A 26,125-nucleotide genomic window follows, 5' to 3' on the forward strand; every position below is an offset into this window, starting at 1 on the left:
TTCACAGATGTGGTGGAATGAAATACTTTTTAGGTCATCTGACCCGAAGGGTCAGGATGACCTATAGTCGTCATGTTTCGTCCGTCGTCGTCCGCCGTCCGCCGTGCGCCGTGCGTTAACTTTTCACATTTTGAACTTTTTCTCAAGTTCTACCAGTGCGATTTGGCTGAAACTTGCATGAAGTGATCCTGCCATGGTCCCGACAAAGTGTTGTTATTTTTCGGGTCGATCCGAAATCCAAGATGGCCGCCACAGCCGCCATCTTGAAAAAACATTTTGAACTTCTTCTCAGGTTCTACCGTTGCGATTTGGCTGAAACTTGCATGAAATGATCCTGACATGGTCCCGACAAAGTGTTGTTATTTTTCCGGTCGATCCGAAATCCAAGATGGCCGCCACAGCCGCCATCTTGAAAATACATTTTGAACTTCTTCTCAAGTTCTACCGGTGCGATTTGGCTGAAACTTGCATGAAATGATCCTGACATGGTCCCGACAAAGTGTTGTTATTTTTCGGGTTGATCCGAAATCCAAGATGGCCGCCACAGCCGCCATCTTGAAAGCACATTTTGAACTTCTTCTCAAGTTCTACCGGTGCAATTTGGCTGAAACTTGCATGAAATGATCCTGACATGGTCCGACAAAGTGTTGTTATTTTTTGGGTCGATCCGAAATCCAAGATGGCCGCCACAGCGCCATCTTGAAAATACATTTTGAACTTCTTCTCAAGTTCTACCGGTGTGATTGGGCCTATATATGAAACTTGCATGAAATGATCCTGACATGGTCCCGACAAAGTGTTGTTATTTTTCGGGTATGACAAACCTACTATATAGCTCCTATTATACGACAACCTCATACTTATATAGCTCCTATTATACGACAACCTACTATTATAGCTCCTATTATACGGACAACCTATTATAGCTCCTATTTGACAACCTACTAGCTCCTATTATCGGACAACCTACTATAAATAGCTCCTATTATACGACAACCTACTATATAGCTCCTATTATACGACAACCTACTATATAGCTTCTATATTTATATGAATCAACTACTATATAGCTCCTATTATACGATCTATAGCCTACTATATAGCTTCATATTATACGACACAACCTACTATATAGCTTCTATTATACGACAACCTACTATATAGCTCCTATTATACGACAACCTACTATATAGCTTCTATTATATGACAACCATACTATATAGCTCCTATTATACGACAACCTACTATATAGCTCCATTATTATACGACAACCTACTATATAGCTTCTATTATATGACAACCTACTAGGTCCTATTATACGACAATCCTACTATATAGCTCATATTATATGACAACCTACTATATAGCTCCTATTATACGACAACCTAACTATATAGCTCCTATTATACGACAACCTACTATATAGCTCCTATTATACGACAACCTACTATAAAGCTCCTATTATACGTCAACCTACTATATAGAGCTCCTATTATACGACAACTCTACTATATAGCTTCTATTATACGACAACCTACTATATAGCTCCTATTATACGACAACCTACTATATAGCTCCTATTATACGACAAACCTACTATATAGCTTCTATTATATGACAACCTACTAGCTCCTATTATACGACAACCTACTATATAGCTCATATTATACGACAAGTCCTACTATTTAGCTTCTATTATATGACAAACCTACTAGACTCCTATTATACGACAACCTACTATATAGCTCTTATTATACGACAACCCTACTATATAGCTCCTTATTATATAACAACCTACTATATAGCTCCTATTATACGACAACCTTCTATATAGCTCATATTATACGACAACCTACTATATAACACCTTTATATAACAACCTTCTATATAGCTCCTATTATACGACAACCTACTATATAGCTCTCTATTATGTAACAACACCTACTATATAACTGCCTATCATATAACAACCTACTATATAATACCTCTTTTATATGTCAACGTACTATATAAAGCTCCTATTTTACGTACAACCTGACTATATAGCTCTTCGGCTATTATATATAACAACCTATTAGATAACAATCCTACTACATAGCTCACATATTATTATAACAACCTACTATATAGCTCCTATTATTATAACAGCATATTATATAAACAACCTACTATATAGCTCCTATTATATAAACAGCCTATCATATAACAAACTACTATTATAGCTCCTATTATATAACAACCTAACTACATAGCTCATATTATATAACAATTCCTACTAACATAGCTCATATGTATATAACAAACCTACTACATAGCTCATATTAGTATAACAACCTATCATATAACAACCTACTATATAACACCTTTTATATGACAACCTACTATATAACAACCTATTACACGTATATAGCTCCTATTATATAACAACCTATTATATAACAGCCTATCATATAACAACCTACTATATAACACCTTTTATATGACAACCTATATATAGCTCATATTATATAACAACCTATTATATAACAACCTATTATATAGCTCCAGTCATTCATTTCTTTAGTTCCAGACTGAAGCATAACATTATATTTAAAAATAATTTTAGTTTTCATTTCGTTAGTACAGTATACATGTGATATAAGATAACATTTTGTAACTGATCAACTCCCTTCATTGTTATACCATAATGATGATTACTCTTGTGCATGTGGGTGTTAAATATTTATTTGAGAAACTCTTTTGATGTAACTAACATCGGTTTTCACGCAAGATGGGCGAATTTTGCATAGTATGAGTTTTATGTTTGTTGTATGGCATGTAGTGGAAAATTGGCCGTGATTTATATTATATTGATGGCATTGCTGTTATAAATCCATTGGCATTACAATCGATACTGCACCACATGATGTTTCATATGGATGTTCATTCGATTACAGCCCACAGGGTGGCTCTTATTATACAGGGTGAATTGGATACTAGTAATCACTATTTGTAAACCCAATGGGTAATTAATCGTGTCAGTTCCAAAATTCAAATATGACAGATTGAGATATAACGTCTACTTATCATCAAAACCATGCAGGCTTCAGTTTAAAATTGAAAATTGCATGAATTTCTAATGAGATATGATAGTGGCAAGATTTAGAAAATCGTGAGATGTGGTATCTACTGTTTGTGGTTGAATCACTTCGTTGTTGTCTGTTACACAGGTTGATTGATGTATTTTGATGGATTTATTTCTGAATCCTTTGTTGATATACTACTACATTACACTCTCGCCGAATGTTGACATTATGATTTTGTTATACAGCTGTATATTTAGCGTATACACTGTACTGTTTGTAATGATTTCTACATATATTAGAAAATAAATAATGTTGTATTATTATGATGAATATCTGGGTTATCTATATAACTATTATACTGTCCAATTTTTTTAAGCGTTTGATTGTATGAACGCATATCAACACAATGATGGTTAGATATAGTCCGCTAAACCTGCCTATATTATTAGGCTTTTTTTTATTTTTTATTTTTTTTTTTTGCCTAATATATACAGTTGGTAGTAGACCTTAAAGGTTACACATTGTGCACACGGTGTGAAAACTACGAGTGGACACGGAGTGCCATGCACGAGGTTTAGACTACAGGTTTAGACACGGATGTGCACGAGGTTTAGACTACAGGTAGACACGGAGTGCACAAAATTTAGATACAGGTAGACACGGAGTGCACAAGATTTAGACTACATGTAGACACGGAGTGCACTACGTAGGTGAACACGGTGTCCACTACAGGTGGACATCGTGTCCAGCTAAAATGTCCATTACATCCAGACCACAGACAGACTAGATGATGTGCCACAGATATATGAGAAAAATATGTATTGATTTTGCAGTCTATATGGACCTTTGACAGATAGGAAATAGTTATTGCGATCAGAAAATAATATTCATTGCACAACATATAAATTGCGTGTTAATTACTGGAAATCATTCGTACTGTAATGTTTATTTGAATAGATACATATTAAAGTAAAATGTATCTAATATATATTATCAAAACAATTTGACATTTATAAATAAGGACGTTATATATAGAATTTATAAAAGCAAATTAACTGCGTTGCTAATTAACTGCGTACGGTAAACCACATACCGGTTATGTCTCATTCATATGGATAGTTCCCAGTAAAAAACTGTTTTTCTTAGCTAGTGATAAGTAGTTTAAAGATGAAATTCTTTTTCGTACGCATAAAGTGATGAACCTTTGCGTGGAGTAAGATTTTTAGTATAAGCAAATCGTCGCCAAATCTTAAGAGATATTTTGATCGGCAAATTATTTTGATTAAAAAGAATATATTGATGGGCATAATACAAGCAAGGATATATAAACATAAATTAAATTCTTCATAAAATGTTTCACTATGTATATCTGGGAATATAGTTTTCTAAACGGTAAGGTGCGCGAAATAGTTTGTATAATACGTATACATTTGCTTCATGGAACCTGGCGCGTTGCAAAGCATTGGGAAAATGAGAAATTTTCTATAGAAGTTTAAAATATTGGCATTAGAAATTACCACTTTTATTACACTCAAGCGATTGAGAAACCTGTAAGCACTGGCTTAAGAAAGCAAAAATTTATTATCGGGCGTGTGGCTGCTCGTGAGCATCAACACTGTTCAAATGGACCGGCGATCTCTAAAATGTAGGTCACATGTCTGATAACAAATCAAACAGACAGAATCAAAATAAATCTACCCATTTAAAACTGTAGATTCATAGTTGTTGATTAGATTTTCTGAATTTGTCATAGTTATTTCAATTCTAGAAACCTTGATGATTTGACAATATCATATTCTGACCTTCTTTTACAAACCGCGTGAGTTATATAGATAAACAATATATATTAATGTATGATCCATACATGTAGTATATTGTTCACTTGAAGTTGCCTGCTCGACAAGGTAGACCCCTAGGCTAGGACTGCAGTTGCCATGGTCACTTGGACTTCATACTGTTCCATCAACCACACGGGTATGATATTTCTAAAATTACCTAACATTGGCCAGAGTGGGGCCAGGTGCCTGGGGCCTTCTTTGGGCACCCTTCAATATGTTCAGTCAAGTGTATCACAGACTAACAACACCTGTATACATGAAGTATCTTTATCCCAACCCCAGGAGGTCCATTTATAGCATGCTGTACTTAGGTGGCAGCCTCTGTACATACATACCAAGGATTTATAAGTGAGATCCTTGATACATACATTGTACAAGGACGTATATGAGATCTCACTTATAAATCCTTGATTGTACTCATCACACAAATACGTACAGTTATACAACAATGCTAGTCAATAGGGATATGTGTTTTAACTGGTAGTGCATTTTAATTTATTTGTTAATGGAGCTTTATATATTAAAATTAAAAATAAATCTAAAATACCAAGTGTATAGTTAACTAAAACATTTTATTTCAAGATTATTGGATGAATGTCATATTTCATCCAATATCTTTTCATTAATTTAATTTTGTACACTGGCTTTTTACATATATCAGAAATCTGTTTATCATGACTATGTATATAAAATACCATATTACAATGTTGAATAAGTACCTATTCTGCATTAAATTTGATTATTAATATACACATGTATTATTGGTAAATTCAAGGTTGTGACAGACATGCATGATTTACGCATTGTACAGCTACCGTCAGCTCCACTCGGCTGCCTGTCATGACAATAATTGAGGGTGTATTCAGCATCACTTACTATATGTTTTGCCAGCTAGTTTTTTACCCTCATCCCCAATTCTACCCCCCCCCCCCCCCCCCCCCCCCCCCCCGGGAAACGGTGTTACATGTTTACCCCCCAGGCTCTACAACAAGCATTGTACCTGTATCTAACTGTATCTAATAAGAATGGTACCTATGTGTTTCAACTCAAGAACCTATATGATTTTTTAAACGGTAAAGTATAATAAATTGTTTTGTCTTAACAAACGTCCATAGAAACAATTCTAAAATCAAATATTATATAAAGATACTGCCCCGATTCTCATAAAGCCGTGCAAACACAGAAGGTAAACGATTCTGCCTCTGGCCATCTATCGATGGTCACCTTGAGGCACCTGTATAGCTGGATACTGTGGCTTACCTGTATGTTTGACAAGTTATAATTATTGGACCATGACGCAATATACGATCAAGATAACCTGCGGGGTTGGGATCATAAACTTATTGTGTGTACCGGTAATTAAGAATCAAAAACAAGCTTAATTGGGTACTTGTAGGTAGATACTAGCCACCAATATGTGTGGAGGAACGTCGTATACAATGTAGTTTGATGAGTGGATTTAATTCTGCATGATCTTTTAAAGACGTTCAGTTTTTAATAAAGAATATGTAAATTAAGCTATTTTTTACGTACAATACTTTTAGAACTTAAAATAGCAAGAAAAATATTATAAAAGTGTATATATTTTAATGAAAGACGATCTACAAGGGTATTGCTAGACAACAGATTGATAGGCACCAAATTTTTTTGTTTAAAAGCTATGTATTACCGCGTATATGATTGTATTACTGATAGCTTATTATAAAAGAAAAAGTGTCTCAAAAGCACATTAGGACTGGTTTTTGGTGCAATTCAAAATTGTTTTTAACTTGTGAAAATGTTTGATGTAAATGATATATATATACTTAATGAATATAAATCAATCTTTATTACTTTTGCAGTGAAAAAGGTTTTATTCGTGTATACTAAAAATATTGTATTATATAGTTATATCATGATAGTTAAATATACTGTACATTAAATTGTAGATGTTGTAATTAAAAAAAAATAAACACTTAAAAAATATAATTATGTATTATTTCAAATTGAAGAACTTATTCTTCCCCGATCCCTAACTGTAACACATCACCTTCTCTGTCTAGGTCTTAATGTACCTGGACACGATGTCCACCTGTAGTGGACACCGTGTTCACACGTAGTGCACTCCGTGTCTACCTGTAGTCTAAATCTTGTGCACTCCGTGTCTACCTGTAGTCTAAATCTTGTGCAGTCTGTTGTCTAAACCTCGCGGTACCTCTTAAAAATGTGAAATCGTAGGCCGTAGGCCAGATTTGGCCTACGCTACGTCAGCGGCATATTTCTCTAATATATCGTCCATGCAATGCCGGGAAAACGTACACATACCTATATATTGGGATCTTATGTACTCCACTGCCCCCATGTTACATCCCATTTATGAAATTAAACAACTCTGCACAATGAAATACTTCTTTTTCACACATTTGTAATAGCCGCCGTATAGATCTACACATTTAGTAGGGCAAACAGCAGCCAATCAACTTCGTTTCCGGTTTTATTTTTAAAAAACCACGTGTAGTTGAAAGATAAACAAAATTCTACCGTGTATATGCTACATGTATATGCAACGTGAATATCGCGAAAGTGATGCGGTACCAGCAAAAGTCATGTTCAATTTGAATATTTGACATCATGTCGTGTATGTCGACCATAATTTCACTATAAAAACTCTAACTGGCAAGCATTTTGTTATCTTTCAACTACACGTGTTTTTTTTTTTTTTTAAATAAAACCGGAAGCGAAGTTGATTGGCTGCCGTTTGCTCTACTAAATGTGTATACGGCGGCCATTACAAATGTGTGAAATTAGTCCGAATGATTCTGACTATCTATCCGCTTTTTATATACTGACGTGGGCGGAGGATCATCCGCCCACGTCAGTATATAAAAAGCGGATAGATAGTCAGAATCATTCGGACTAGTGTGAAATAGAAGGGTCTCGGAAGTATTTCATTGTGCAGAGTTGTTTGATTTCATAAATGGGATGTAACATGGGGGCAGTGGAGTACATAAGATCCCAATATTTAAGCAATAAACTGTTACCAGATTGGACATACAGTTGATATGAAGCCCATCCGGAAGGAAGATAAATAGAATGGCGCCCGTTAGGGCGCCATGAATATTTATCTTTCGGACGGATGGGCTTCATATCAACTGTATGTCCAATCTGGTAACAGTTTATTTACTTATATTTCCATTACAATCCTTCGAATTCAAAACTACACACGTATATCCTTTAAATTTCCCGCTTGCGCTAGTGTTGACGTCGCCAAGTTCAATAGACGGAACAGCAATATCATCAACTTCTGAATATAGTTCAACACAAAACGGTTTGAAACAAGCGAACAAATGAAAATTATGCGATGACGTTTTTTTTGATACAAGTGATTTTGTCAACACGATAATACTATCAGATTTCATAGACTACACAACTTTAAAACCACTTTTGAAATTATTTGACCGTTATGTATAGGCGTAAGTATACATTGAATACATTGTCAGTGACGCGGCGGAAACGTTAGATATTCATACGCTTGACCAGATTGGAGTTCATAGCCAGATATTGCCCATCTGATTTAACATAGATTAAACGGGAAACTGAAAGTAGAATGGAAATATATAGGTATGTGTACGTTTTCCCGGCATTGCATGGACGATATATTAGAAATATGCCGCTGACGTAGCGTAGGCCAAATCTGGCCTACGATTTCACATTTTTAAGAGGTACCGCGAGCTGACTACATGTATATATTAGGCAAAAAAAAAATTTAAAAAGCCTAGGTTAGATACAGGGAAAACGTTTTGAGAATAGAGAATGGCTATTTATTGGAGTGTTAATCCACACCATTGAACCCTAAAATGCTATGAAACAGGACTGGATATTATGTTAACATTTTTACGCGTAAATACCTTTGACGTTAAAAACAAAGACATGATGATGCTTTTGGTTTACTAGACTTTAAAGTCCCATTAAGATCTAAGGCCATTTAAAGATGGCCTTCCGTGTATGCTTTGTTTGGTTTGTTGTCTCCTTGAGAGAGTGGAACTCTCTCTCTTTTATAGTCCTATCTCACTGAAGCGCGTCGCCGAAGACGCTGAACTGTACGCCACACCCGATCACATTATACTTACAACGGGGTAAACCAGTCGTCCCACTCCCGTTATGCTGAACGTTAAGCAGGAACAGAAACTACCAATTGTATAGACTATGGGGTGCCAGGGGACAGAAACCATAGCCTTCCTGAGACGTTATGCAATGGGTGCAGTAGGTACAATTCTAACGATCTAACTCAAGGGCTAAGGAGAATAAAAGGTTATCACGAATAGGCCACCATATACAGCGTTTGTTTATTTATACTACAATTTATATGTAAAAGTAATATATAATACTGTTTTACAACGTCTCAAAAGATATACATGTAAAACATATTTCAGTCACCTCCTATGAACATTACCTTGAATGACGGAACAGCTGGATTTGGTATTTCGATTTATATTTGCAAAGGTTAATGGATGACTTTCGGGTAATAAAGTATTCATTATACCCGTGCGAAACGAAGTTTACAATAAAGACACCTTGTTGTAGCAGCTGCTTGGAGCATTAAATGATAATTAAATAGCTGCTTGTGACACAGATATTATATATATACGGAACATTAGACCGATGTTTTGAAACAAAGTATTGTGATCGTGCAGACTTAAGAATCCTGTCCATATCCGATATCAGTAGATGGAAACCAGAGGATGGTAGTGCAGGATATATTTAAAAATATTATAAAAATTAATAATTCATTTGAAATCACAATCTCTTCAGAAAACACATTTCTTACATGGAACCTCTTGGACTAGTCCAGGTGCTAAATGGTAATTTTCCACCCAACCTAAAAAAAATAGTTCGCATAAAATGTTTTTACACAGAAATGTTCTTTAACATGTCCTCCATCAGAAACTGGATGATGCCACCGTTGGGGAAATTGAAATATTCAAGATGGTTGACAAACTGCAACACTGATATATTTTCATCCTAATTTGATATTCATGCTATAAATTCATCAATTCTTTATGCACTTAGATAAAATTTTGTGTACATATTCGTCATACCGTCATCGAACAGAATTCTTAATATAATAAAGTTACCTCTTGTAATTAATGTTAAATTAATAAGTTAATTAACATAATTTTCAAATCGGTTATTGTTTGTTTTATTAGTAATTACATGTAGATTGGTATTTTGTGTGGTTTTCATTAAGACAATATTTTTCATTTCGCTGGTTTCTGTGTCTATACCGTTTTAATTCTACCTTTTTGCCCATTAAATGATCATAAAAGGCGACCTTTGGGGCTTTATATATTCTTTTCTTCCTAACGTCTTCCTTGACACCACCTAACTTTTGGCCGCCTTGAGTTGACCGTTTAGAAAGGATCTGGGAACTGTTACTTCCACGAGACACGTCTCTTTACTGTAAACGTACTTATTTTAACGGTATTGAACCATCGAACTGCGCTTTTTTATATATGGGCCGATAAATAATAATTTACAGATGTTCGCCTTGCGCTACAATAAGTTTTTTTTACAGAATATACATGTACATTGTTTCTGCTCTTGCTTAATATTCAACAGAAAGAGAGTGAGAAGACTATTATACATGTAGCCGATGTCAGTATATATGACCGACTGGGATGTTCTCCTAGTGTATTTGGCAACATGTTTCAGTGAGAATGCATTAAAATGTTTCCACCATTAACAAGGACACTCTTGATCATATCACAGGCACCCGAACCAAAGGCATCCCACAAAGAAACACATGTAAGGTAGACCGTTCTTAAAATGACATTTTCTGTGAAAAGGGCATTATTCGTAATCAACCAACCAACACTTTTAATATTTACAGATTTCCTTCTACCCAAAATAGAATTACCCATTCAGCAGTCATTTTGAAAGATATAGTAATAAGCTTCATGTGGTTTTATTTACATAGCAATATAACTAATCTTATTTTAATTATTGGTAAGATGACATGTTCAGTCGTGCCTTGTTAATTTGTACTGCAGGTAGGGTGTAAGCATTGTGCCTGCTGCACCTATTTCATGATCTAAAAGGCGACTAAATGTATGATTTTATCTTTTATCTTCTTCCTAACTGACGTATGACTCCTAACATCTCCCTTTGCACCGCCTCACTTTGGGCTTTCGGTTGAGCACTCGTCCCTGTGAGAAAGGTTCTGGGTTTGGTCTCTTGGCTGAGACTCACCAAAGTCTATAAAAGTAGTAGTTTCTGCTCCTGCTTAGTGCTCAGAATACCGGGAGTGGGAAGACAGGTTCGTCCGTTGTCAGTATAATTTGACTGGGAGAGTTGTATTGCGTGTCTTGGTGACATGCTTCAGTGATATAACAAAGGACAAGAGTTCCAAAAGTTCCACTATAAAAGAAGACACAACACAAATATACCAGTCTCGCCAAACACACCCGCACTTCATAACGCAACACGGCGAAACAAACTAGTTTCTCATGCAATACATCCTTATCATAAAATGAAAAAAATACACACTTCTTGAAATTGAATTTATTTATAAAAAACAAGAATAACTTTTTATTTAACCGTTATAGTGCCGTAGGGCCGATTTTGGCCGATATTCAATTTCCAGAGTGCCATAGGGCCGATTGGGCCGATATTCTGGTTTCCAGAGTGCCAGAGGGCCGATTTGGCCGATCTCAAAAATACCAGACTCCATTTTGCTTTATTTTGATATTTCCGTATATATGACTTAATTAACGTAAATTACCGTAAAAAATCATTTTATGACGTCAAATATGACGTAGCATTACGTCATAACAAAGGACAGACGACATCTTGATCCAGACATTTCCACCAATTTTAAGCGTATTACTTGTTTTTCATTCAGTTTCATATGCATTACATAGAATAGAGAGACAATTTCATTGATGTTATATCACTATATTGTAATTAATATACTGTACACTATGGTGCTCTTTTATCCTTTATATACTTAGCATTATATTTTATTCTCCTAGTCATCTCTAAAAATAAAATAAAAATAAAAACGAGATAGAGGACATGTTTACAGGACGACCGGGATCGCACCGAAACATGCGTCTGCTATATAATGATTTTTAAAGCTTTGTTTGCAAACAAAAAAGTATTCTCAGCTTTATTTGGTCACAGTACAACAAACTAATAATTCGCGGCCTTAACACACATATTCTATAGTACATGTACATGTATTATATGGATTCTCCATAGCGTTAACGGCATACATTCCTATACATATGTATATATATACCAGTCAATATTTTGGTAAATAAATATCACATCACGTTTTAGAACTCAAAAAAAATTTACAATATTGCAAGTCCGTGTCATTTTTGTACATAATTATGTTTGATGAAGTTTGAGGTTATGTACACTACACTTGTATATAACAATAAGAAACAAGTTTAATTATTGACTGTCCACATACTATGATATCTGACTACAGACCAAAGAAATTTTGACATATAAATGTGAAACTGCCAAACGGTACCGCCGTCATATGAAATATGGTATGTATATTCAGTTCACATTGTCAAGTAGAGGCTTCAAGTGTAAGATCTGCAGCGATCTCGTACTTGGAGTGTAAATTAAGAACACTTTAGCATAAAAGGGAGTGAGACTACTGGTTTGCCGGTTGTCAGTATAATGACCGAGGGGATGTGTCTCTGCCGGCATGTTTCAGTGAGATAGCACTATAAATGGACAAGAGATTCCACTATTGCAAAGAGACATAGCACGAATAAAAACTATTAGTTAATATGACATAAAACCTAGTCAAACAACTATAAATTGCGCCCAAAATCATTTGGCAACAAATGGAAATACTTAACAACGCACTTACGGTAAATATATCCTCGGGATTCTTCGTAAGAAGATGCCATTCGTGGAATATAGGAACTCTTTTCTGAAGTCTGTCTGGTCCAGAAAGTTATGTCGAGGATCAGAGGTCCTAGAGATGCGTCTGAAACTGTATATAGAATCGTAAAGGTTATCAACGTTAATCAGCCTAAAAAGCGTAGTGGAGTATAGACACTGGGTTTCCGATGGTACTATCCCCCACAAACACATTTAACTGTAGTATATGGTCAATGTATTTACATAATTACATATACAAAACAGAATACATGTATTTCCACTGCCTATATCTAAAGCAAAAATATATCCGTTAAAAACTGCACAGAAACTAGTGATCGCCGCTCCAAAAGCATCTATCATTAGCCACATACAATGTATACATTAGTCAGGCAGTCTATATAAAGATGACCTATATACAAATCGGTTGTTATACACAGATGGTCGTTATACACAGGTAGTCATATACGTCGGTTTGACTGCATTATCAAACAAAACGCTATATCCATTCGAGGGCCGTTTCGGTACTTTGCCTAAGCGTGACCTTATTATTAATCAGTTATAGATTATTGTTTTAATCGCAATTAAACTGAATTGAAAACGCCGTGCTAATATTAGGAGATGTATCTTTCCGACTATTTCAAGCATATCTTATCTAAAGCCCGGTCCCACTGGCGTTTAGGAAGATTTGCGAATGTATTGCGCACAAAATTGGCTGATATTCGCTGAACATACGCAATATTCGTAAATCGTTCTTGTATCTGTCGCCCAATACCCGCACACGTCCGCAATTATCCGCAATGGCATGTTTTTCCGTTTCCAGGATTTTTGAACTGCACAAAATTTTGATTGCGGAAATCATTCGCATTAGATACGCTATTCGTACGCAATACATACTCAATACATGCTTACTATATGCGCTGTATATCCGCTGTTATTCGTTGATATCCGCAACTGACTGGGTTTTGCGGCTTTATAGCGAACTGGGACAGTGTGTAAAACGAACGTATAGCGTACGTATCACGTTGACATCACGAATTAAAATAATTTGTGGCGAATGCATATTAAGTTCAGCGTTTGTATTGCGTCTTTTTTGCATTTGATTTGAGAATAATTTGCGAATGTATAACAAACGTGTTGCGTAAACTAAAACTACTTTATAAATATGGCAAGAATCGACATATTTGTCTATTTTATCCTCTCCGTCAAGAAGTACAGGTGTAATAATGGGTCTTCGGCAATAATACCAATGCAGCGTAACAATGGTATCCGACATCATATTAATCTACTTGTTCAAGTCATGAAATTGTTTCAAAGACAGAAAAGAAAAAGTTGTATGCTTTGATTTGAGTTTGAAACAGACTAGACCTTCTTTGTATCTAGAGGAGGTAGGATGAAAGTTGCAGCTTGCTTATCTTTGTTGCAGTCGTGTTGTTGTGAAAGCGATACCGAAAGGCCCGAGCGCGTTTCTTTTACCTCCGTAATTCAGATGCCCTACATGCGCAATACAACCGTTCTTTCCGCTAAATCTGCGCAATGCATTATTAATAGATTCGTAATATTTCCGTAACAATCGCAATACTTCCGATCTGTTTCCTCAATGTATGCGTTATACTTATATATTCGTAATTGTTTGTTACGTATCCGCATTGTTGAATAATCTTACCGAATGTACACCTCACAGGAGAGCGTCCGTTATTGTATTCGCTTGTACTTGTGAAATATCCGCATTTGTTCGTAATAAAATCGCAGAATGTTAGTTTAAACATATTTTATTGGAACAAAAGGATTGGGCACAAGTTATTTCAACTTTATATCAAGCCCTCTCCAACAATATTACATATATACATAATCAACATTTGAAGATGGCAGACTAAAATATTTTTCAGAAACGAAATTTCATCATACTCAAAATCAATATAAATATAGAATTAACGTAGTAGTTTTAAACATACAAAGTACATTTCCATTTTTTCATACAAACTCCATGACGGATAGAGAGAGAGAAAAAGAGAGAGAGAGAGAGAGGGGGGGGAGAGAGAGAGAGAGAATGACAGAGAGAGAGAGAGAGAGAGAGATTAAAATCTTTTTGTATCAAGAATGTATTTTTGAGTTTCATTAATAATAAATTCATTTTCGTTATATGTTAAGTTAGAATCACCGAACAACAAGGTTTGTAGGCTGAGTGGTATATAATTGTTTAAATTTCTGTAAAGCTCTATACGTTGCCGAGCATATAAGTTGCAATTAAAAAAATAATGATATGCGTCTTCACGTTCAAATCCACATGCACAGCTTTGGTCGTCAGAAAGATTTACTTTGAACAGGTCATATTTTAGTATACTTGATTTATTTCTTAATCTGCAATGCAAGATATTAGTTTTCCGGTCACCAAGGAGAAATAGATAGGATGGACATGAATTATGTTTTTTACGGATGGTATCTCTAAAAATGCTAAATCTGTTTGTATGTCTAATATTAATATCTAAATTGTTCCAGAGCCTTATAGTTGATGGAAAGAAAGACAAATTTGTTGTTTCTAGACGGTTATTGGGTAAGGTGTAATTTTCGGAATCTCTTAGTCTGAATCTAGTGTTTTCTGAATTTAAAGGAGGGAGTAGAGTAGAAAGATAAGAGGGTGTTAGTCCATTATGTACTTTGAAAAATAAGTTAATTTTACGTCTAGATCTGCGGTCAGATAAGGTTTCCCAGCCCGTTTCGGAATAAAGAGATTGCTTACTAGTATATGAAGGTAGTCCTGTCACTATCCTGGCAGCTTCTAGTTGAATTTTCTCTAATTTGTCAGCATCAGCAACACTACACCCATCCCATAATTCACAGCAATACTCTAAAGTTGGTAGTATATATGTTCTATATATCTTGCTCAGTGTATTACGGTTTAAAATATACTTTAATTTTCTTAAGATACCAACTAGTTTTGAAGCTTGTTTAGATATATGATTTATGTGGTAGCTCCATTTACAGTTTGAATCAATAAATACACCGAGGTGTTTATGTTGGTCAACAAAGTCTACACTTACGTTATTAAAGTTGATGTCAATAACATGTTCTAATTCAACATTAGAAATCAGCAGAGCTTCTGTTTTGGATGGATTAAATTTAACTAACCATTTATTCGCCCAAGTTTGGATAGAAGAAAGATCGTTATTAATTTTATTTTCGATGACTAAAGGAGATTCATCTGAACAAAGTAGTGAAGTATCATCAGCAAATAGTTTTGAAATACAATCAAGATTATCGGTTATATCATTAATATACAAGATGAATAGTAAAGGACCGAGGACTGAGCCTTGTGGCACTCCTGCATTAGTTTTCTTTACAGAAGATCTGCTGTTTCCTACGAAAACCTGTTGTCGTCTGTCAGTAATATAGTCAACTAACCAGTCTAATAACATACCAGTAATACCATAACTCATTAGTTTCACTTCCAGCCCCTTATGCCATACTCTATCGAAGGCCTTTGATATATCACAAAAAATCAGACATGTTGGATGTTTTTTTTCTAGATTTTCACAAATATGGTTAAAAATTTCTATGAGTTGATGTACAGTGGAGTGGCCTGGCTGAAAACCTGATTGATATCTATAGATAAGAGAATTTTCAATTAAATAGTTATTCAAATATTTGGTTACTAACTTCTCAAAAACTTTACCAACTGTGCTGAGTAGAGATATAGGGCGGTAATTAGAAGGTTTAGATTTATCACCATTTTTATAACAGGGCATTACCAGGGCATGTTTCCAAGCTCGTGGGAAAATTCCATTGTCTAACGATGACCGAAAAATGAGAGATAAAGGGATAGAGACCGACTGAGCAGTGTTTTTTAACATGTTGTTACTAATAGTATCAGGCCCTATTGCTTTATTAATATTAAGAGATTTTAAAATGTCAGTTATGTCGTCAGTTGTGAAATGAATGTCTGTTAACGAGAGGAGTCCGTCCTTCGGTCAGCAGTTGGTACGTCTACGTCAGTGTCGTCAATTGTTGAAATAGATACAAAATAATCGTTTAATATGTTAGATTTCCTATCGTCAGACGTTTCTGTGTCACCTGTCATAGGATTCGTAAGTGGTGGTAATGAGTTTGTCTTGTCAGATGTCTTTATAAGGTTACGAACAGTTTTCCAGAATTTTTTTGGGTTGGAGTCAGTGAAAGTGTCTAATAAACCGTTAATATTCGCATAATATAGGTCTTTAGTCCGTTTCTTTAAGTTATTTACGTGATTGCGTTGGCGTCTAAATCTATTATAATTATTGTCGGTGCGGTTAGTCTTAAATGTCTTAAGAAAGCGGTCTCTTTTCCTTATTTCACGTCGTAAGTCTGTACTAAACCATGGCTTGTCAGTCGGTCTTATAGTAATTGTTTTTGTCGGGATACATTGGTCAGCGAGTTCTAAAAAATGTTTTGTAAAATGGTCACACATGTCGTCAGGAGAGCGCGACCGTGAAAAAAAATCTGTCCAGTCTGTAGAGTCAAGTAGGTTATTAAAAAGTTCATAATTGGCATCAGAGTAACATAATATTTTTCTTTGGTACTTTCTAACAATATCCGTCTCAATAGTCAGGTTTACTAGGGTCGCGTCATGATCCGAGATGTCACGGTCTACTTCAATCGTGTCAGCAAAAACATACGAGCACGTGTCCGAAAGGAGTATTGGGTCGAGGAGCGACGCACGTGTCCGCGAAGTCCTAGTTGGTTTGTCGATTACGTTAGTAAGATGGAATGTGTTCATTATGTCAGTAAGTTTGTGGTTATTGTCTACGGTCAAGAGGTCAACATTTATGTCACCTACAACAGTGATATATGAGGTTTCGCCTAACGCTGTTTCTAAGGAGTGCTGCAAATGGTTCCAATAGGAGGGTATACAGTTTGGAGGTCTATACGTGGTACATAACAAAAGTTTATGGTGGGGAAGCTTAATTTCTACCCAAACTACTTCACCTACATGGAATTCAAGGTCCGGTCTACGACAGGTTGATAAGAGACTGGAAGTGTAAACATTTATCCCCCCACCCGGAGCACCACGGTCTTTACGATACAAGTCAAAGTCGTCTAGGAGAATATCGTCGTCTGCTACCGAAATGTCGAGGTGAGTCTCTGTTGTACATATGATATCATAGTCGCTGGCTAACTGTTCTAAAGAGGAAAGTTTGTTTATATAGAAAGGTTATCACGATCGTCAGGGCCAGGATTAGGATGGACATCATTACAGGAGAGGAGTAGTAACTGTAGGATTAGTAGGAAGTTAGTATTTTTTATTATACACGACAGAATAATCCATGTAATATACAGAAGTTGCGAATGTGCATACATAACACTCAGCCTACAATTATTTAAAAGATATTGAATATTGATATAGACGAAACATTTTGTAATAGTAATGCCATGTGTGCGATTGTAGAAGCAACCAACTGCCGCCCTATATGATTCTATATCATTACCCATTATCATCAAAAACAACCAAAGCTTTCGGGTGGCAGTCGGGCTTATACACCGGGCACATGTGCACGTAAACAAATATAGAAAGGTCAGATAGTTCAAAGGTCATACAGGATAGAGGTACAGGAGGGGAGCATGTAAGAAACAATAGAAGGCGTATAAGATGTTTAGTAACAGAGATGATCAGCATGGAGAATGCTAACATGGCGTAAATCTAGGTTTCAATTCCAAGGGATGTTTTCAAAAATTACTTAATCTAATAAGAAAAAAAAAATGAATGATAAAGTAAATGCCCCATAATATTGTACATGTGTCCAAAATGTGTATAAGAGTAAAAATTACTAACATATTAATACACAAGTCATTCACAGAGTACTTCACCATAGGTTGAATAAGTATGTACCATGCAGTTGGCTAATCATTGAAAAGACATAAAAGTGATGATTGTTTGTTTTATATATAATGTATAAAAAACGTCATATAGGTGATCAATCATCTTATCATGTTGCAGTTCCACGTTATGACCACATCGTGTTAATTATCTTTACTTTTACCACATTTACTTATAGTAATTTATTGCCATATATTCTTTTTACATATATACAAATATTCTATATACACGTGCATTCCATTTACGCGTATGCAATCAATACATATACCCATATATTTCAATTTACGCATATGCAATCATTCTATATATTACTATTTAAATATATGCAATCGATGTACATGTTCATATATTTCTATTTACATGTATGCACTCATTATATATGTCCATATATTAAAATTTACACTTGTTCAATCAATATATATGCCCATATTTTTTATATTTGCATACATGCAATCAACATATACAGAATAACTGTATATGCCCATATATTCCTATCTACATATACTCCTATTTACTTGAGTGCAATAGTTCTATTTGCCCATACATTCTTGCCTACACTTATGTAATCAATATCTATGCCCATATATTACTATTTACATATATGCAATCAATTCACATCCCCACATACTTCTATTTGCCTACATGCTATCAGCATATATGACTATATATTCTTATTTACACACATGCAATCATACTATTACTATATGTGCATATATTCTTGTTTTCTTATATACATTTTTTTATATGCTCTTATATTCTATTTAGACATACATTGTATACAAGATTACTAATATATTTAGCACACAAGTCATTCACAGAGTAATTCACTAAAGGTTGAATAAGTATGAACCAGTTAGCTAAACATTGAAAGGACATAAAGTGATGATTGTTAGATAGCAACAAAAAAATAAAAAAAAGGTTTGTTTTATATATAATGAGTAAAAAATGTCATATAGGTGATCAATCATCTTATCATCTTGCAGTTACACGTTATGACCACACGCATGTTAATTATCTTTACTTTTACCACATTTACTTAAAATAATTTGTTGCCATATATTCTTTTTACATATATATAATTATTCTATATACACGTGTATTCCATTTACGCTTATGCAATCAATACATAAACCCATATATTTCAATTTACACATATGCAATCATTTTATATATTACTATATAAATAAATGCAATCGATATACATGCTCATATATTTCTATTTACATATATGCAATTATTATATATGTCTATAAATTAAAATTTACACTTATTTAATCAATATATATGCCCATATTTTTATATTTACATACATGCAATCAACATATACAGAATAACTGTATATGCCCATATATTCCTATCTACATATATGCAATCAATATATTTGCCCATATACTCCTATTTACTTGAATGCAATAGTTCTATTTGCCCATACATTCTTGCCTACACTTATGCAATCAATATATATACCCATATATTACTATTTACATATATGCAATCATTCTATATGTCCATATATTCGTGTTTACACTTATTCAATCAATATATATACCCATTTTTTTATTATTATTTTTTTTTTATATTTACATATATGCAATCAACATATATGTCCATATATACCTATCTGTATGCATGCAATAATTTTTATGCCCATATATTCCTATTCAAATATATGCAATCAATACATATGCTCATATATTTCTATTTACATACATGTAATCAACAGATATGCCTATATATTCCTATCTGCATACATGCAATCATTCTATATGCCCATATATTCCTATTTACATATATGCAATCAATTCACATCCCCACATACTTCTATTTGCCTACATGCTATCAGCATATATGACTATATATTCTTATGTACACACATGAAATCATACTATTTCTATATGTGCATATATTCTTGTTTTCTTATATACATTTTTTTATATATATGCTCTTATGTTCTATTTAGACATACATTGTATACAACTATTTTATATACCAAGGCTTATTTTATTTACATAAGGCAATCGTTGTACCTGCCGATATATTATTGCTATCGCATTATTGATAACTCAGTGTACTTGATTGTATGGTATTGTCGGTTAATTTTCAATTTACATATACTATTTTACATGTTGTACAAATACATCTAATACATACTCACTGGCTGCCAATCATGAATATTATAATAATTTAGCACATACATTAGCTGTTAAATTCTGTAAACTTGTGTCAATTTTATGAGGTCAATCATAGGTAATATTGTTTTGCACAAAGCCGTAGTTTTCACTCAGACAGTGTCCACGTTTGTGATGAGGGATGGGATCTCATCCAGCATCTGCTGTCGCGATCTCAAAAAGATCTTCCTTCCTTCCTGGCTATGTTTGATAAATATGCGTCCATCATTCGACCAGAAAGAATGGATGGCACCCCTCGATTTTGACACTGCTAAGTCTTTCATGATAGCCTGTCTAACTCGGGTTAGGTCTTCAGTTAAAAACGTTTTGTGAGGGTTACCTTTAAGGTTTGTTTTTGCCATGTAGATTTTATTTTTAATTTTCCAGTTCTTAAATCGGCAGATGATTTGATATTTGTTGTCTCTTGGTTTCCCTATGATATGCGACCTGAATATGTCATCTTCTGATATTTCCACTTTCAAGACCCCTTTGCACAGTTCTACGATAGTGGGATCAGTGTTAGCGGTATTCGCCCTTTCCAGGGGAACGTTATGGAACCTTAGAGAGTTCCTTCTACCATATTGTTCGAGTTCTTCAAACTGGGTTTGTAAGTTTCCTACGGTTTCTTCTAAGAGAAAACACCTGTCTGAAAGTTCTAGATTGACTTGGGTCAACTCGTTTATTTTACTATTTTGTGTGTCTATAGTCTGGCGCAGGGGAGTTACCATTTCGTCCAAAGCTTCGCGGACTATAGTGTTGATGGATTCTTTGAGAAGAGGAGTAAGGGCATCAACCAGTGCCGGAGCTAACGCCGGGGCTACACTTTCAGCAAAATCTGGGCTTATCATGGTAGATTTGACTAAAGTGGACATGTCAATTTGCTTCCCTTTCCCGAGTTGGAGAGTGAAGTCGGACGAACCCGGGGTTGGTGTGACAGGTTTAAATGTTCGTTGTCTTGTGCTTGGTTGCTTAGAAGCCGGACTCGGCGTGTTACTATCGGGCTGGTTTCGTTTGTTAGTGGACGAAGGAGTCTTGTCAACAAAAGACGAGGCCATTTTTCTCAGAATCACTATTGTCTATTGGCCTAATAGCACGGATTATGGATTTGGGGCGAGTTCGTAAATGACACAATGGCTGAGTCAAGAGAGATCACATCACTCGCTTCGATATATAAGTGTGATCTATTTAGACTGCTAAGATGCATAAAATGGTAACAAAAATGCACACAATCATTGATTGTTCAGTACTCTTGGTGGGCGAGAAGTTATTTGTAGAATATCACCACTCACATAGTAATTTTGAGAACAATCCCTCAGGACCGGGAAATCACACAGCCAATCTGGTGTCCGCCATCTTGAAAATTAAATGTTATTAATATACCCGTAATTTATACTTGAAAATTTGTTATTTTAAGCCAATTTTGTTGCGGATGACAACGAACGGCCAAAATTTATAAACTAAATTCATCAGTAATGAATCCGCTCTTCAGTGCGCAGAAAGAGAAAACAAAACATGTTTTAGTGGAACCTCTTGTTGATTTATCAAACTGCTGGATATTACCGAAAAACACGTGTTTGGTCTGAGGCGGCGGGAGCACAGGGGTCCGAGAATAAGTTACAGTTTATATCAATTTGTACCCACCCGAGTGTCTACAGACCATTTTTAGAGGTTTTGAGGTTCTAGATTTAGAAAAAATCAGTGAAGTTCATATTCTACCTGTACACGAGAAGGGAGAAAAACTCCCCGAGACAAAAACATCCACCGCACCAAGTTTTAGCGGCTAAGTATCATTTGTCGAGTGGGTATTATCACAATTCAATTCAATTCCACTTTATTAGCACTTTTACTATTACACATGTAATTCGATAGCTAAACAAATAACAACAACATGAACACAAAAAACTTACAATAAGTGCCAAAATGTTACTACCATTGGAAAGAGGAGTGATAATTTTCCATCCAAGATCATCCGTCATAACTAAAGTGCGTCACTAAGATGACACCATACTCGATACTTCAGGGGTTCCGAACACTTACGATCTTTATCCACCCCTGGACTATCCCATAGTAAAGTTGGAGGAAGCTCAGCGGAAAAGATCTGAACAAATCACAGGCGTGCAAATATTTCCTTTGAAGACTACAGAGTGAGCGACGCCCAACATCAAAGCCACAAAGTCAACCACAGTGTACCGTTACACGGCTCTTTTGATGTACATCAAACGACTAAATTACCTGTTTTATTCTGTTGCCCTCCAATTTTACTATCAGATATAGGCCGGGATCTAGGGGGGGGTCTACGTGCACCCCCCCCCCCCCCCCCACAACTTAACGAACCAATGTTTTTCTGAAGCCTTATGACCCACTGATAACGAAATCGAGAGGTAACATTGTATAAACCGGGATAAACTTCCGGTTATGACGTCATCAAGATGGCCGCCATATCGAATTTCACTAAAGATTGAAAAATAGTCATAACATTGACATTTTTCAACCGAAGAAGACTAATGAGGCATCAAAATGACCACAATAGAACAACAATTACATATCAGGACCATATAATCCAATATATGTAGTTATTTCTACGCAGGAAATGAAAAAATCGGATTTTAAGCTCAAAAATGGTAATTTTTTAGCAAATTTTTCATATTTGGCTTGACGCAGCAAAAATGTTTGCCAACAGCAAACTATTATTTCTAATCAGTTATTTGACCTCTTATCAATCAGTTAAAACAACACCAATAAAAAAAACAATGTTAACATTGTATAAGCTCCAGTTATGACGTCATCAAGATGGCCGCCATCTCGAATTTCACTAAAGATTGAGAAATAGTCATAACATTAACATTTTTCAACCGAAGTAGACAAATGAGGTATCAAAATGATCATAATAGAACATCTAATTCATATCGGGACCACATAATTCAATATATGTAGTTATTTCTACGCAGGAAATGAAAAAATCGGATTTTAAGCTCAAAAATGGTAAATTTTTAGCAAATTTTTCATATTTGGCTTGACGCAGCAAAAATGTTTACCAACAGCAAACTATTATTCGTAAACAGTTATTTGACCTCTAATCACTCAGTAAAACAATAAAATATATAGAGATACAAAACAGAATTATTGTTTATACCATCATTAAGTTTACAAAACACCACTGGGTGCGTATACTGGGTATATGCTATTTTTCTAACTCCAAACCGCTGACACTAGTTTCCTGGTGTGTTATAAGTTCCTTAAATAAGTTTGACTATTGGCGATTTATAAGTAGGAAACATGAATGTAAAGTTGAAAGAATGTCTAACCTCGGGTAGGACAAATCACAGTTTCGTTTATTTCCTATGCATATTATTAGCAAAATGTCAGATAGGTACCACAATGTCACATATTTCTTTCGCTGGTTCTCAATTATAACCATTATCATTGTGCGTGCTTTCCCACCTCACTGCACTATCCTCTGACGTGACTCGCCATGTCTGGTAGCTGGTACATGCAGTCCAAATCAGAGTAATCGAGATACATGTATCAGTATCCAATTCGTCGAAAGCCAGAGCGTCGTCTTCGATGTCGATGAGATGATGTGACATTACATTACCAGTGGTGTTCTAGCCTGACATCTTTCATGGCCCATCTATGGCCAGAGTTTATATCAGGAACAACAGGTTCAGGGATGTGGGATCTCCTTCAGATTCTAACATATCGTATATGCTGTTTCAGACTTCTCAGGAAATTACACCAGATCCAGATTCTTCGAATGGTTGAATGATTCAAGCACCATTCATCAACCTTGTGGACACTCGTGCGACTATAGGTGGCACAGGTGATATCCTTGAGGTCTTTAATGAGGTCATAAATGTTAAATGTTTTTCATTGGTCAGACTTTCCCATGTCCCTTGAAGGTACTGGTTGTGTTGCATCTGGTGTATGCGTGGATACACCATTGAAGACTTCGATAAATAGGTGTGAACATCAAACTAAACATTGACTGTTGACTACAATAAGAGTACATAACTGTGTAACCCATTTTGACGGATCATGAAAGATCGTTTTTTCCCCACAAAATTTGTCCTAAAACTATAAAAGAGGCTAGATATCATTCAGATATTTCTCCATACTAAACAATGGTAAACATTGACCATTAATAACGGAACACATTAAATAAATCGGCATGTTTTATTTTGCCTACCATAGATCCTATGGCTTGGCGACTCTCTTCTTGTTTAGTACATGGCATTTACGACCAAACATAATTTTGTTTTTTGATATGACTAAACAGTCATTATAACTGCCATCCCAAAGTCAGAAACCCTATATTTTCTTCAAACGTTTCTCATAACACCAAAAAGTCTTGTAAAAACAAATGCACATGTACATGACTTGGGCTTCTGTAATGGCCGCCATTTGGTAGCAGTGTACAGTAGGTTTGTAAAATTCAGCAAAATAAAGCCCAGTTTTAAATTTTACCTATATTGTAGAGTAGTAATGGGTTTTTTTAAAATTTACACAACATCTGCAATTGTTTTGCAATGGTTATTTTCAGACAAGTGTGATTTTAGTGGGTTTTTTTCCCCTTCAACCTGAAAAACCATGACACTCAAATATTTTTTTTTTGTTGCAAAACCCAAAATAACACCCCTCCAGATAGATTTTTTTTCTTGAACAAAGTTTTAAACCAAACATCAATGTATGTCTGCTTTAATTTATTACTAAATGATTTAAATGATTTTTAATTAAAAAAAAAATAAAAAAAAATTTGTTTCAATTTTTTTTAAATTATTTTTTATATATTTCAGGTAATTGATATATATATAATGAAGAATAAATTTACAGGCAATTAAAGACAGATTTTTGTACAGTGATGTTGCGGATGAACTTGGACTTGCTTAAGTGACTCCCTGTCTTATTGTAATGGTCCCTTGGAAAGTCACATAAGATAGTCTCGACTGTACCGTATTTCATCGCAAATAAGACCCCCCCACCTATTTTTCAGTTTACTGGATGATGGATTTGAGAAATGGAGTAATTTAAAAATATCACCAAAATGACTTTGTATTGGAACTTCTTTTTGTTTGTTTTATCGGCATAGAAAAATCACGTAGAAAACAACTGTTTGTGTGCTTGTTATTTTTGTCATTTAATTCAAGTTAATTCACTGGTGATTTAATTTAATTATCAATAACTACGAATTGTGGACAGTGCTCATATTTAATTGGAGGTTATTTTCAACAAAATGCGCCAATATATGTTTCCATGAACACTTCATATCGGTATGGCCTGTCACTTTTTACATGAATTGGCAAAGATATTCATCAATGATGCAGA

Source organism: Argopecten irradians, chromosome 2 (genome assembly GCF_041381155.1).
Source record: "Argopecten irradians isolate NY chromosome 2, Ai_NY, whole genome shotgun sequence".
Taxonomy (NCBI): Eukaryota; Metazoa; Mollusca; class Bivalvia; order Pectinida; family Pectinidae; genus Argopecten; species Argopecten irradians.